The sequence below is a fragment of the Coregonus lavaretus genome (assembly GCF_964263955.1).
Source record: "Coregonus lavaretus genome assembly, chromosome: 21".
In the NCBI taxonomy this organism is placed as follows: domain Eukaryota; kingdom Metazoa; phylum Chordata; class Actinopteri; order Salmoniformes; family Salmonidae; genus Coregonus; species Coregonus lavaretus.
In genome coordinates, this window is record NC_140008.1 from 44,681,823 (window position 1) to 44,695,374 (window position 13,552).

The 13,552-nt window shown below is 39.6% G+C and overlaps 1 protein-coding gene across 1 annotated transcript in view; it reads right to left on the bottom strand.

The window, feature by feature from the left end:
* Positions 1-7,557, bottom strand: part of nek7 (NIMA-related kinase 7) — a 123,119-nt gene extending 115,562 nt beyond the window's left edge. The window contains exon 1 of the mRNA XM_084185814.1: positions 7,295-7,557. The gene's annotated coding sequence lies outside the window, so the exon portion shown is untranslated. The remainder of the gene's footprint in view (positions 1-7,294) is intronic.
* Between the last annotated feature and the right edge of the window lie 5,995 nt (positions 7,558-13,552).

Here is a 13,552-nt window from a genome sequence, read left to right on the forward strand (position 1 = left end):
AGTAGAACTGGCTTCAAGGTCCAGAGTTGAGTTTGACGGGCTTAGACTGTTGACAACATGTCAACCAGTGGAGGCTGCTGAAGAGAGGATGGCTCATAATAATGGCTGGAATGGAGTCAATGGAAACATAAATACATTTGCACAATGAGTACTTGTAGTCTCTCAAATCCATCTTTACATTTGTTGGTTAGCTAGCTAGCAAATTTTTTCCATATTTGCATAGACATGACATCAGTCAAAACACCTTAAAACAAGACACGGTATAATAAGATACAACGAGCTGAAACGAGACACCTACAATCTAGGAACATACAGAGAAGGAACTGCCAGATGCGTCATAACAGCCCAGAAGTAATGCCGCACTGGGAGCCACATTTTAAATGGAACACATTGAATATATTGAGCAGGGTGGGGGAATCGCAATAAAACACGATTTAAGTGTATTTTCAGAAGGGCTGTGGTGATTTAACGTAATACATTAAAAATACAGTTGAAGTCGGACGTTTACATACACTTAGGTTGGAGTCATTAAAAGTTGTTTTTCAACCACTCCACTAATTTCTTGTTAACAAACTATAGTTTTGGCAAGTCGGTTAGGACATCTACTTTGTGCATGACACGTAATTTTCCAACAATTGTTTACAGACAGATTATTTAACTTATAATTCACTGTATCACAATTCCAGTGGGTCAGAAGTTTACCTACACTAAGTTGACTGTGCCTTTAAACAGCTTGGAAAGTTCCAGAAAATGATGTCATGGCTTTAGAAGCTTCTGATAGGGTAATTGACATAATTTGAGTCAATTGGAGGTGTACCTGTGGATGTATTTCAAGGCTCAGTGCCTCTTTGCTTGACATCATGGGAAAATCAATAGAAATCAGCCAAGACCTCAGAAAAACAAATTGTAGACCACCACAAGTCTGGTTCATCCTTGGGAGCAATTTCCAAATGCCTGAAGGTACAACTTTCATCTGTACAAACAATAGTACGCAAGTAAACACCATGGGACCACACAGCCATCATACCGCTCAGGAAAGAGACGCGTTCTGTCTACTAGAGATGAATGTATTTGGTGCGAAAAGTGCAAATCAATCCCAGAATAACAGCAAAGGACCTTATGAAGATGCTGGAGGAAACAGGTACAAAAGTATCTATATCCACAATAAAACGGGTCCTATATCGACAGGCCGCTCAGCAAGGAAGAAGCCACTGCTTCAAAACCACCATAAAAAAGCCAGACTACAGTTTGCAACTGCACATTGGGACAAAGATCGTACTTTTTGGAGAAATGTCCTCTGGTCTGATGAAACAAAAATAGAACTGTTTGCCCATAATGACCATCGTTATGTTTGGAGGAGAAAAGGGGTGGCTTGCTAGCCGAAGAATACCATCCCAACCATGAAGCACGGGCGTGGCAGCATCATGCTGTGGGGGTGCTTTGCTGCAAGAGGAACTGGTGCACTTCACAAAATAGATGGCATCATGAGGAAGGAAAATTATGTGGATATATTGAAGCAACATCTCAAGACATCAGTCAGGAAGTTAAAGCTTGGTCGCAAATGGGTCTTCCAAACGGACAATGACCCCAAGCATACTTCCAAAGTTGTGGCAAAATGGCTTAAGGACAACAAAGTCAAGGTATTGGAGTGGCCATCACAAGGCCCTGACCTCAATCCTATAGAACATTTGTGGGCAGAACTGAAAAAGTGTGTGCGAGCAAGGAGGCCTTCAAAACCTGACTCAGTTACACCAGCTCTGTCAGGAGGAATGGGCCAAAACTCACCCAACTTATTGTGGGAAGCTTGTGGAAGGCTACCTGAAACGTTTGACCCAAGTTAAACAATTTAAAGGCAATGCTACCAAATACTAATTGGGTGTATGTAAACTTCTGACCCACTGGGAATGTGATGTGGTCCTCTGTAACTCAGCTGGTAGAGCACGGCGCTTGTAACGCCAAGGTAGTGGGTTCGATCCCCGGGACCACCCATACACAAAAATGTATGCACGCATGACTGTAAGTCGCTTTGGATAAAAGCGTCTGCTAAATGGCATATTATTATGAAAGAAATAAAAGCTGAAATAAATAATTCTCTCTACTATTATTCTGACATTTCACATTCTTAAAATAAAGTGGTGATCCTAACTGAACTAAGACAGGGAATTTTTACTAGGATTAAATGTCAGGAATTGTGAAAAACTGAGTTTAAATGTATTTGGCTAAGGTGTATGTAAACTTCCGACTTAAACTGTATACATCAGATGTTATTGGGGAGCTATTTCATAGTTTTTTCATGGGTACATTTTCCCATTTCAATCTTATAGCAACCCTTTGCTTGGCGTGACTGTTATAGGCATAGCAAATCATCCAATATGCCCTTAAATATTGTGATATGCAATCTGGAATTAAAATTTAAGAGGACCAGAGCTTCTATAGTGAAACAAATCACACATCTGTGCCGTTTGCGAGCGATGTTGTTAGGCAACATTGTATCGTTGTTTCCTCTTCAGAGTGCACTGGTGAGCAACATAATTTCTGTTCAACGAGACAACCACGAGTTTAGCACTACATCAACACGTTTGAATTATCTGAATGATGATGATGAAGAGGGTGATTGAATTTACAATATACAACTGGGGTTGGCAACTGGGGTTTGGCCTCCAGACAATTTCTTCTTGAGCTTGTAGCTAGTCGGCAGGCCAAAACATAATTAGGCTATTAGCAAATAGCCTACTAGCGGCCCAATTCATAGCCCTCCAAAGTGTAGGCTACACTACACATTTAGCACGTGGTTAGTGGGCTAATCAATTCAATGACAATAAGATCATTTTGATATGATTACAGTGGTAAAAATCACCAATGTCTATATGAATAGGCCTACCTACCCTATTAAAAGATATTCATTGTACCGTATTTCTCCAATGCCAAACCAGTGTGTCTTGTTTGCAACAAAACTGTTGCTGTTTGCAAAGAATTCAATCGGAGATGTCATTATGAATCTAAGCATGGTACTTTCAGAAGTTGATTTTCCACCCCAGACATGAGGCCCGAGTCCGACGCAGAAAGAAGGAGTGCACAGTGACATTGTTGTAGGAAATAGCTACAGGCCAAATGACAAATACAGTGCTATGAAAAAGTATTTGCCCCCTTTCTAATTTTCTCTACTTTTGCATATTTGTGATACTGAATGTTATTAGATCTTCAACCAAAACCTAATATTAGATCAAGGGAACATAAGTGGACAAATAACACAACAATTAGATATTTATTTCATTATTTCATAAACAAAGTTATGCAACACCCAATTCCCCTGTGTGAAAAAGTAATTGCCCCCTTACACTCAATAACTGGTTGTGCCACCTTTAGCTGTAATGACTCCAACCAAATGCTTCCTGTAGTTGTTGATCAGTCTCTCACGTCGCTGTGGAGGAATTTTGGCCCACTCTTCCATGCAGAACTGCTTTAACTCAGTGACGTGTGGGTTTTCAAGCATGAACTGCTCGTTTCAAGTCCTGCCACAACATCTCAATCGGGATTAGGTCTGGGCTTTGACTAGGCCATTCCAAAACTTGCTTTTTAGCAATTTTCATGTAGACTTGATTGTGTGTTTTGGATCATTGTCTTGCTGCATGACCCAGCTGCGCTTCAGCTTCAGCTCACAGATGGATGGTCTGACATTCTCCTGTAGAATTCTCTGATACAGAGCAGAATTCATGGTTCCTTCTATTAAGGCAAGTCGTCCAGGTCCTGAGGCAGCAAAGCATCCCCAAACCATCACACCACCACCACCATGCTTGACCTTTGGTATGATGTTCTTACTGTGGAATGCAGAGTTTGGTTTTCGCCAGGCATTACTGGAACCATGTCGTCCAAAAAGTTATACTTTTGAATCATCTGTCCATAGAACGTTATTCCAAGAGTCTTGATGATCATCCAGGTGCTTTTTGGAAAACTTGAGTCAACTTTATGGACGAGATGGGTCCCATTATGCCTGGCGAAAACCAAACACTGCATTCCACAGTAAGAACATCATACCAAAGGTCAAGCATGGTGGTGGTGGTGTGATGGTTTGGGGATGCTTTGCTGCCTGCCTCAGGACCTGGACGACTTGCCTTAATAGAAGGAACCATGAATTCTGCTCTGTATCAGAGAACTCTACAGGAGAATGTCAGACCATCCGTCTGTGAGCTGAAGCTGAAGCGCAGCTGGGTCATGATCCAAAACACACAATCAAGTCTACATGAAAATTGCTAAAAAGCAACAAATTATAAGTTTTGGAATGGCCTAGTCAAAGTCCAGACCTAATCCCAATTGAGATGTTGTGGCAGGACTTGAAATGAGCAGTTCATGCTTGAAAACCCACACGTCACTGATGTAATTGTTGTGTTATTTGTTCACTTATGTTCCCTTTATCTAATATTAGGTTTTGGTTGAAGATCTGATAACATTCAGTATCACAAATATGCAAAAGTAGAGAAAATTAGAAAGGGGGCAAATACTTTTTCATAGCACTGTATATGGATAACATAATTGCATCTGTCAAACCGATAAGCCTACCTCTTATTTCTTAAATGGTGTTCCAATAAACCCCTCGTTAGTAAATTTGCCTACTCAACTTTCAGCCCTGGGTGCTGTCCATATTGATTTTAGAAATAGCAATCCATATGCGAGTGGTAGCTGCATCTCAACTAATATTTGTTCTAATTTATCCAATTATATTAAATTCTCTAGTTTTTTATCATGGACATATTCCCACTAATATTGTAATTAAGCTTTCTTTTTTGCGTTTTATACTTTTTAGCAAGGTGTTGCTGCTTGCTTCTATTTAGTCTATGCCAAATCATTTGACTGCTGTTGGTTGAGATTCTTGTATACTATTCCTTTACAATTTGCTGTAGCGAATAGAGAAGACCATATACAGGACGTGCACCTGATTACGCATAGAAGTAGGCCTATAGGCTACTTGGCAAATGTAGGCATATAAATGTGCCCATTTGGGGATCTGATAGTATTTCTGATTGGCTTAACGCACCACTTCTAATGAGCTGTGGAGCTTCTCAAAGTAATGTTTTCTTCATCTCAAACAGCAAGCAAACAAAGTCTGTTTTTACATCTATTGAGAATGATAATAGTTCCTCAATGTATTTGAAAAATCTTTCCAGCTCTCTCACTTTTGATAAACACATGGCATGCTCTAATCCAGTGGAAACATCATAAAATAGGCCTAGCTGATGACCTCTTATCCCTTGCGCAAACAACCTACAGCTGAATCTGTCCCGACCTCACTGGGGTGGGAAGCTGAGGGTCCATAATTTTTTATACAATGTTGCAAGTTTGCTAGCACAAGCTTTGGGCAGGAGAAAAGTTGGTAGTTGATACAATGTTTCAAGTTCATTGCAGACAGGCCATGAGTAGCCAATGTGATTTATAGGATATTTATTTTTATTTGGATATTTTCTACCTGCATGGTGCATGTTTTCATTTGTTGGCTTTACGTAGGCTTTTTTTACATAGTTGGCAATGGCAATAGAAGTTACTTTTTAGGTTAGTATCATTTTCATTTAGATAGAATTTTGATTAACCACATGACAATGATTTTGAGATATGAAGACGTTATCATAAATGAAATGAAACTGTTCCACGAAAATGTGCATATGAAAACCATAACTGGCACACAGATCGGTAGAAATGGTTTGATAAATTGGCATTCCACATGCAGACTCCTCGTGTAGCCTATTACCGGCAACTTCAGGAGAGTAACGGCTGAGAATGGTCGGGTCAGGTTTAGTTTTTTTCTTCTTCTGGTTATCTCTGGTTTCCTCTTGAGTTATTTGCATCTTATTTCATCAAACAGTGTGCTTAAAGCATCAGACAAGCTCAATGCATATAGTTGATTTTATTAAAAACACACTGTTAATTAAAAAAAGATATACTATATATGGGAAAATACACATTTAAAAGTTTAGACCAATCGATTGGTTGAAAGAACAGACTACTTTCGGTCGACCAATATTTTTTTGGGTCGGGGACAGCCATAAACTCCTGGTTCTCAGTCAAGCGAAAATGATACAATGTATCACTTGATGAAACAACAATACAATGTAGCCTAACGACATCGCTTGCAAACTGCACAGATGTGAGATTTTTTTTCCGCTATATAGCACTGGTCCTCTTAAATTTTTATTCCAGGTTGCATATCACAATATTTAAGGACATTTCGGATGGTCTGCTATGTCCATAAAAGTCACGCCAAGCATAGGGTTGCTATAAGATTGAAATAGGAAAATAATGTACCCGTGAAAAAACTATGAAATAGCTCCCCAATAACGTCTGATGTATATATTTAAATGTATTACATGAATGGTGACCACTGCCCTTCCGAAAATACATTTAAATCGTGTTTTAATATTTTAAAAAATCCACCCTGATCCATGTATTCAATGTATTCCATTTAAAACTTGGCTCCCTGTGCGGCTTTACTTCCGGGCTATTTTTATGCATCTGTTAGTTCCTAGCCTACGATTCCCCACATGGCAGCTTCTTATCATTGTTGCTAGTTATCTGACCATTCAGAGGGATCCAGCGTTTGTCAGAATTTACTTTTCGTAGCATATTTAGGAGAACGTACGCAGCAGATAAGGAGAATAAACGTGGCAGGTTAGGGGAATTATGTTAAGGTTAGGAAAAGGGTTAGCTAAAATGCAAAACACTTTTGTCGTAAATTTGACAAAAGCTGAATCCCATCTAGACATTACACTGTTCAGAATCATAACAACGCACACCTTCCAGCCACATCATTTTCGTTACGTTGTCAGCCAACCCGTCTGTGAATTGTAACTGTTCTGAAATAACCCCATATTTCCATTCTGACATAAGACAAGGCACGAGAACTGAAACACAGGGCAGGCTGACAAAAAGTTTGGAAAAGCAAAAATATTGGCATTCACTAAACTGACGACAAACGTTATATTAACTAGGTAGCACATTAGCCATCATTAAACAACTGACAACCTAGTTAGTTAACTGCTGACAGTACATAACGTTAATAGTAACGTGCAAGAGAAACGTTATAAAACAGCTGGATTGCTAGCGGGCTAGCTAAAATTATAACACGATGAAAAGTGAAGTCGCATTGCTTTCGTCTTGTTTGCTAAAACTTTCCGTGGAATATGTACAAATTACGCGGTAAAGTCGCTTAGTTTGTTAGCTAACTAGTTAACTTTCACCTGTGGCAGTGGTATGGCCACTGGAAACTAGCTAACGGTAGCTGGCTAGCAAACTTCTGCATTCTTACCAGGAAGTGGGAGCCTCGCTAGTTATTTTCGGGTGGTGATGGCGGTTTTCTCTTTGGGGCTTAACGTTACTTTTCCAATCCAAGGTCGTGCTGCAGTCGAGTTGTAGGGCCGCTCTTGTGTGGCACCTTTCCCTATGCACTAACACTTTTCAGAGAAAAAAAAAAAGTAGTAAAAGTAGCTAGTTGACTATGTATGTTCCGAAAGTGTCCGTCCGCCCCTCACCATTCCTGGCCCGTGGCAGTATTGTAAACAACCCAGGATTGACGGGGCGGGGTAAACGTCAAAGAATGGAGGGGAACTGTCAAATACCACGGGCGGGAAGCGTGAAACGAAAGTTTTATTTTTTATTTTCAGTGATCTTTAGGGGCAGGTTTACAGGTATCAGAAGTAGTAGCTTATAGAGTACCACAATATAAGTCACAATACCCATAAAACCTAGCGGTCAGACACAGAAATGGTTCCAGACGTTTTTTCACCATTCATTTTTCCCATAGTGGATTTTAGAACATCTTCAAATAACAACTGTGTTTCGTGTAGGCTTACCCTGGCGTGACGTTTTGATGTTTATCAATAAATTCTCCTGAATTTACCCCCCAAAAATGCTAATGTGGCTATCATACAGAACTACAAATGGCAGTCTCAAGCTTCATGTCACTCTGGGCCATGATGATTTGACTGCTGAATTGAGGCAAAGGTAAACATCTCTGGATTAACAATCTTATGAATAAATGGTCTAAATTTGTTTACATTTATAATTCTGTTAACTGTCTTGGGCAAATTTACACAATACCTGTTATCTAGCTAGCTAGCTCATAGTTACTAACTAGTTAGCATCATTAGCCGGCTAAATGTCTACATTAGCCTGGCTAGATGGCTACATTAGCCTGGCTAGATATCTACATTAGCCTGGCTAGATGGCTACATTAGCAATCTATTTGTCTAGCCATTTAAATGCATGACAAATTAGTTATAAAAACGAGCTTTCCTTGGTTTTTATAAACCAACAGTCTAGCTTGCAAGCTAATGTAGCTGGTGAAGCTAGGCGTTTTTGATGTTTGTTTGTGTCTGTGGGTGAGGGGTGGGTACTTCAAGTACTACTTAGCTTGTAGCTACCCTAGCTAGGTGTATTATTCTGGTCTGGCTTTTTGAAAGGTTTAAGAGATGTGCTGATTAACATCTTCTCTTGAGTCAACAGTGTGCTAACGTTACTGCAGGAAGACATTGATCTGTTTTCTGTTACCATCTGGACAGCATATCATTGTTATAGCTAGTAGGCAAGGTTATGTAACCTTATTTAGTCCTACCTGCTATGGTTTTCAAGTGCCACTTTAGTAACTATGGTTTTGGGAAACAGCTCAGAGATTTAACGATGCTCATACAAAGGTTCTAACAATGAATTTAGCCTTAAGATGCTTTTGGAAAACCTGGCATGTGTGGTACAGTCTTTCATATGTGTAGTAGTTTGTTGCATCATATTGCTTAGTTTATCATTTGTGTCAACTTTGAATTCAATCTAAGCCACAAATTGTTAATGTCCTCCATTTCGGACTTGACCTTTATAGACGCAAGCCTGAAGACATTCAAGCAGCACTTTGAGAGCAAGCAGCCCAAGTCTCAAATGTTCCCAGAACTGGTTGATGTGCAGGCCTAAGTGACTAAACACACTCAAATGGACCTACAGCTGGGGTAAGATTCTTTCACCATTCACACATACAGTAGTAGACATTAGTGTTAACCATAATGTTGTCAACAAAATGTTGTCCTCAATGCTTAAGTTGTATTGTGTATGGCTCAATTTGTGGAAATGCTGTGATCACTCATAGTCTTTAATGTTGTGATTCACAGTCACATGATGACCACGAGTTGAATGCTGCAGCTGAGACGGAATGATGTCGAAGGACACACGCTGAGAACCTGAGTGACTGGACATGGGAGGGCCTGATATTTGTGACCACGACCTAAAAGGGTTGCAGAAGCACACCAGCACCCCCTTTTATGTTTATTGTATGGCCAACCACCTCTCTAGTTACACCTTATTCCACACTATACCTTTTATGCCTCATGGACCCTCAACTTCAGACACTTTGGAATTCTCTATCTTATCTCTATAAACCCACCCCACCTTCACTGATTTTCCATATGCTGCTTCCTTCACTTGTTCTTCTCCTGATTAGATTTGTTTCACCTGTGCAACGCTGTTCTCCTGTTTATGGGTTTCAGACTGAATGCAGTGGTAAATGTGCTCCTTACAATTGACAGCAGCAACATGGACCTGGTTAAATTGTCAAGAAGGGTGTTGATATAGCTGCGTATAGGCATGGCTTTCTTGTTTTTAAGTCTGTGTATTTCTATTTCTCATTCTGCTGGAGTTGACCTAGTATTTTATATTAAACCTACCTTACATATCCAGTTGTTTCTACATTTGTAACTCACCCACCAAAAATCACAATATGCTGTTTTACATGTAGTTATTTGTGCTGGTCTAATTCCTATAATGGAAAAGCGGAACAATCTGTGTGCTCTCAGATAGTAATAATAGTTCATATGGTAGCTCAGCTGGTAGAGCAACGGCGCTTGTAACGCCAAGGTAGTGGGTTCGATCCCCGGGACCACCCATACACAAAAAAAAAAATGTATGCACGCATGACTGTAAGTCGCTTTGGATAAAAGCGTCTGCTAAATGGCATAATATTATTATTATTATATGGTGCTCTTTGATGTCCCAGGTTTGTGGCATTGATTAATAAATAATCGAATCTTTACTTCTAGTCAGATGTTTATATGTTATGTATAAAAGGCATATGTATGCATTGTTTACTATTTTGATTTCTTTAAAACAATGCAATTGTTGGAGTTAATGTGTTTGATGTGAATGATGTGGATTATGGATACATTCTGTAATTCGTTAATCTGGTTTTGAACCTGCAACAGAACATGTAAACAACTTAGTTCTTAATTGCTTTAATACAGCACTGCATTCTGACACCATTAATTGAAATAGATTTCACCTCATTCACATAGTTGGCAGAAGTTATAAGGGATTAAATATAGACCTCCACTGGCTGAAAGAGATGATATGGTAAAATAAGGGTGTTGCTAATATCATCAAGGTAGCTAGCTAGCTTCTTTGCAAAAAAAAAAAACATATTCATGGCCCTTTGTAAATATCTGACCACTACTAGGATAGTATTATGTACAAGACAAGACCAAATGCATAAATAAACCAACAAATATTAGTTAAATAAAATATGGAACATTAATTGAAAATGTTCAATATATCTTTCGTTTTGGATTAAGGTGTCTAGTAGCTAGCAAAGTGTCAGCTAGAGATGACGTGCAGGATGTATACTTTGATGCTAATTATCATTTTTGAATCTGAGAGTAAATAGAGCTGAATATATTGATAAAAGTCACTTTGTCTGAGAGAGATTTACATGGTTATCAAAACGTCACACCAGGGAAAGCCTACATGTAACACAGACCTTGTTCGAAGTGGTTTAGAAATCCCCTATGAGAAAAATGAAAGTTGAAAAAACTATTGGAACCATTTCCGTGTTTGACCGCTAGGTTTTATGGGTATTATGATGTGTCCACTGTCGGGCTCTATAGAACAGGGGTGTCAAACATACGGCCTGCGGGTGGATTTTTTGGGTGAGGAAAACGAACTCAATATACTTGAAAATGACTAAAACCAAATTGAAACTGTGTAGAAATTATAAAGGACCTACATTCATACAGTGTCTTGACTGTGTCCAGCTCGCTAATAATCACCCAAATAAAAGCTAGACAGTCAAGGAGCATCGAAAATTCCCAAAACGATAGAGGACTATTATTTGCTAATTTTGATGCAGAGGAAATATAACACATTTTCAGTGCGGCCCTCCGGAGCTCTGTGAAATCAGCTACATTAAGCGTCATTAACGGGTCCAAATCACGTAAAAAGCTTCAAAATAAATGTCCTCCGTTTACTTGAACACAATATCACAAACTGTAGTATTTTTTTGCCTGTTTCAAAATACATTCTATTTCTCTGATCCTACCCTCCCCTTTTCATGCTATATTAGCTGGTATTGAGGCATATTGTTGAGTACTAGTGGTTATTTGTAAATAGGGACTCTGCCAAGGTGGGTAAATGAAATAAAAGATGCAATCATGTTCAAAAACATAATTATTTTAATAAGGGGACATAGAAATGTGTATTAAACAATAATATTAAATATAAATGAGTTGAAAAGGAATTAATTATTGAAATGTCAATATTCTTAAAATCTTCAATATGTAACTTTTTGGGCAAGCAGACCAAATTCACATAGAAATGTTTGTTATAGATCTGTCATTCCCATTGAAAGCAAGTCTAAGATGCGGTAGATATGTTCTATGTGCGCTAGTTCTATTATGCTTCCTGTTCTTAAGTTTAGCTTTTGAGTCTTTTACTTTCGGTTTTGTACACCAGCTTCAAACTGCTGAAAATAAAAATATTTTTCGTTATGGAAAATATATTTCACAGCGGCATAGATGGTACAATGATTCTCGACACAATGACTACTTGTTTTGTCACAAACTGAAATTAGGCAAACTATTATAATTTTATCAACCAGAAGAGAGAGAGAGAGAGGGAGGAGAGTGAGACAGAGATGTGGAGAGAGGGAAAGAGAGATAGATAAATAATTTAGCCTCTTGAAACACATCAGTGCATTACATTTACATTTACGTCATTTAGTAGACGCTCTTATCCAGAGCGACTTACAGTTAGTGAGTGCATACATTGTTTTCATACTGGCCCCCCGTGGGAATCGAACCCACAACCCTGGCGTTGCAAGCGCCATGCTCTACCAACTGAGCTACACAGGGCATTGTTAGATGTGCGGGGATCCAACACCCAAACATTTATTGAGACAGGATTTTGAGTGAGAATGTTGTTTATCATTATTACCATCTCCCAGAAGCAGACGGCCATCTCGCTGTGGTTCTGCAGCACAGCCTAGATAAGCAGACGCCCAGGGAGAGAGACAGCGGACACTCCCCCAGAAACAACTTATTCACCTGAGAGGCAGGGAGAGAGGGGGAAGAGAGATATAGAAAGGGGAAGAGGGAGAGGGAGAGGGGGAGAGTGAATACAGTTTGGTTAGCACAGCAGTCACAGCTACATTCTATGGCCAGTAATGCAGTGGTATCACCATAGCAGCGTTGATACTCTCACTGGAATTTGTCATTGATAACAGATGCATTTGTAATTTCGGTCTATATAGAACAGTGCTGTGAGGGGATAGTGCTACAAACCCTGGCTGCGTCCTATTCCTTACATAGTAGGGAATAACCTCTAACCTCGCTGGCATCCATGACAGTTGTTACTCCCACAGCCAGAGCCAGGTGGGTACTTTAGACAAGTCTCTGTCGAAGAAGCGTGCGTTGGCCAGGATGGTGTCCTGAGCCAGGGTCTTCACTCTGGTCCTGGACAACAGACTGGAGCCTGGCTTGTTGAAGGCAATGTTGTAATTCCGTCCAATTCCAGACACAGACAGGTTGGGTTGCATTGGCTGCATTTTGGTATTGATGTTTGATAGTCTATTGTTTTCTGAACTGGTTTGTACGTGTGGTGTTGTCTTAATGACCACATGTCATGTGGATGTCATTGAAAAAGTATGTGCCCCATTATACAAAATATATTTTCTGTTGTACCAATGACATACAGTGGGGAAAAAAAGTATTTAGTCAGCCACCAATTGTGCAAGTTCTCCCACTTAAAAATATGAGAGAGGCCTGTAATTTTCATCATAGGTACACGTCAACTATGACAGACAAATTGAGGGAAAAAAATCCAGAAAATCACATTGTAGGATTTTTAATGAATTTATTTACAAATTATGGTGGAAAATAAGTATTTGGTCACCTACAAACAAGCAAGATTTCTGGCTCTCACAGACCTGTAACTTCTTCTTTAAGAGGCTCCTCTGTCCTCCACTTGTTACCTGTATTAATGGCACCTGTTTGAAGTTGTTATCAGTATAAAAGACACCTGTCCACAACCTCAAACAGTCACACTCCAAACTCCACTATGGCCAAGACCAAAGAGCTGTCAAAGGACACCAGAAACAAAATTGTAGACCTGCACCAGGCTGGGAAGACTGAATCTGCAATAGGTAAGCAGCTTGGTTTGAAGAAATCAACTGTGGGAGCAATTATTAGGAAATGGAAGACATACAAGACCACTGATAATCTCCCTCGATCTGGGGCTCCACGCAAGATCTCACCCAGTG